The 2,503-nt window shown below is 50.6% G+C and overlaps 1 long non-coding RNA gene across 1 annotated transcript; it reads left to right on the forward strand.

The window, feature by feature from the left end:
- On the forward strand, window positions 1-1,897 carry LOC143384039 (uncharacterized). The gene is made up of 3 exons (XR_013089243.2): window positions 1-658; window positions 976-1,088; window positions 1,213-1,897. It is a non-coding gene; the product is annotated as an uncharacterized LOC143384039 (long non-coding RNA).
- Window positions 1,898-2,503: the final 606 nt, after the last annotated feature.

The following is a 2,503-nucleotide window of genomic DNA, read 5'->3' on the forward strand; positions in this document are numbered from 1 at the left end:
GAGCCACCGGACCCGGCCCACTCCCCAGGGTCTCGGCGAGGCCCGCGATATGCAGCGCCCCACACGATGGCCGATGGCCTAGATCGAAAACCTGGACCTCAGCGTGAATAATTTTATTTTTCTTTCCCTCTCCAGAATCGACTTTTTTCCCACCTGCAGTTTCGCTTCTCTCCCTTCCTTTGTTTTCCTCCGTCCCTCGCACTGTCTGTATATTTGATTTCTAGGTCATTCTTTTGGTCTTTCTTCGGCTCCCTAATTTGGTTTTATACTTTTTCTCGGGGCCACTTAGTTGGCTTTTCTCCATCGGCTCCGTCTCTCTCCTCTTTTGTCCCTGTTTCCCTCTCCTGGTGATGGTGTCCTCCCCCCTCCACCTGCGTTTGTCCATCTTTCTTTTTCCTTCTTTCATCCTAACCCTCCCCTAGTTCCTTCCTCAATTTCTCGGTCCCTGTCGGGTTCTCCTCTCGGTGTCTGTCCCTTTCTCTCTCTCTCTCTCTCTCCAGGATCTGTCCCCTCCTTTCTCCTCCTCTCAGCGGCTGCCTCCCGGGCGCCCCCTCCTCATCATCTCGGGAGATGAATATGTCGCCTTATTGGATGCCGAGGCCAGAGCCGGGTGACGGGGCTCAGTGAGAATCGCGCATTTTCTTCCCGCATATTGAGGGTATGGTAATGAGCACGTTGGCATTGTTGCATGGCGCTGCTTTTCCTGCCGCAGTTTGGAGTGGGCGAGGGTGGTGCGGACCCCAAAGAGCCCCGCCGTGGGTACCGGCCCTGGCGGCGGCAGCTGTCCCTGGCGCTCGGGGCCCTGGGGAGGAAGTGATCTCGCCCAGCGCGGGGGCCCGGCCTTCGCCGGCTTGGCCACAAAGGCGGGCCCTGCTCCCCTCATTAAAGCCTCGTTATGGGAACCCCCCGCCTGGCTCGCTGTGGCTCCGCGCGCTCTCCGCCCAGCGGCCTCTGAGCCCCTCCCCTGGCGTTTAGAGGCCTGTGATGGAGCGGCACCGGGAAATTAGCGCCTGACAACGTCGTCTATTGGCAATAAATTGTTTGCAATTCCGGGTGACACGTCGTGGGATCAAACACAGCCTCAACCTGTAGGTGCTCCGCTCATTCCTCTTCTATCTTAGAGGGCGCATTGGCGTGGCCTGACCAGGGATGGTGCTCCCAGGACCCTTCTGGGGTCGGGAGCCGGTTCCATTCTGGGCTTCTCCCCAATAGAGCCAGACTCGGTCTCCAAGAGCAGAGGTCCTTCCCCCGAGGTTGGCCGAACTCGGGACCCTTGACCCAGGTGCACCTCCCAAAGTGAAGGTTTATCAGAGCCAAGGCGCAAACTGAGCTGAGACCAAGGGAACCGACGTGAGTTGCTGAGACATCAGAAGCCAAGAGCCTGGTTCTAGACACTGTCGCGCAGAGCCTTTGCTCTAACCCGGTGTTCCTTCCTGCTCCCTGTCAGGGGAGTCAGAGTTCAAGACGTAAAGGTCTGCCCTTGCCTGGAATTGCCTGAGGTCAAGTTTCCCCAACTTCAAATTTTTGCTACCACCTCTACTCTTTATTGACTTAACATTTTTCCTTAAATCAGGTCATTTTAAAAACTCATATATGTATTTTTTGGTTGAAGAGTTGATACCACTATTGGTATGACTGTAAAAAAATTAAAATAATAAAAGGAGCTGTTAGTCACCAGAAAAGGAAATTGTAGAAGATAAAGAGCTAAAAACCAAGCACTATTCATACAGTTTGCCCAGGCTTGCTTGGGAAAGACTTCTAGGGGTTCAAGAGCATGTATGTCTCATTTAGCAAGTGCTGAGGTGTTAAATAGTGAATCTTTCTAGGAAGAAATGAGAACATTGAAAAGAGGATACTTCTGACCCTTCAGTATTCATTTAATTCTCTGCCCTCACTAGCTCAAAGTCATATTGGGGTCCCCAAGAGCAGCCCTGCTTTGGGATTTGCCTGTATTATTCTGTTGAAGATTGTGTAAATAAATTAAGATTAAAGCATAACATACTGAGTTATTATTATTATTTACCACATAATTGTGTTAAGCATTTTAAAACAGTATCACAATTAATTCTTACACTAGGCTTGCAAGGGAGAGACTATACAGGGTGGCTATGTACGGTTGTATAGGATGTTCAATGCACAAGGGCACCCAGCAGAGGGGCTAAGAGGGTCTAAAGTCAGCTTTTCTGGGATCACTAAATTGTGTGTCTTGGTTTAGAGCTACACTGGTGGAAAAATACCTTTTTCTAATTTGCATAATTTTGTGCAAAGTTGGGGTATGACCTAGCCCTAGTCTTAGGGATTGACCAGTGCAGTTGTGGGAGCTGGACAAAGCCCAGGTTGGAACTCTGTCTGGTATTCTTAATCTTGATTCCTTTGGGAGGAAGATCAGGGTCCTTCGGGGATTTGGGAAGAAGGATATTGGAAGAGTGGCACCTGGTTTGATTGAAGGAAAGGGAAGCCAGGACACCTGGATTCCCCTTCCCCTCAATCTTTACACTTAAGC

The sequence above is a fragment of the Callospermophilus lateralis genome, chromosome 18 (genome assembly GCF_048772815.1).
Source record: "Callospermophilus lateralis isolate mCalLat2 chromosome 18, mCalLat2.hap1, whole genome shotgun sequence".
NCBI classification, from domain to species: Eukaryota; Metazoa; Chordata; class Mammalia; order Rodentia; family Sciuridae; genus Callospermophilus; species Callospermophilus lateralis.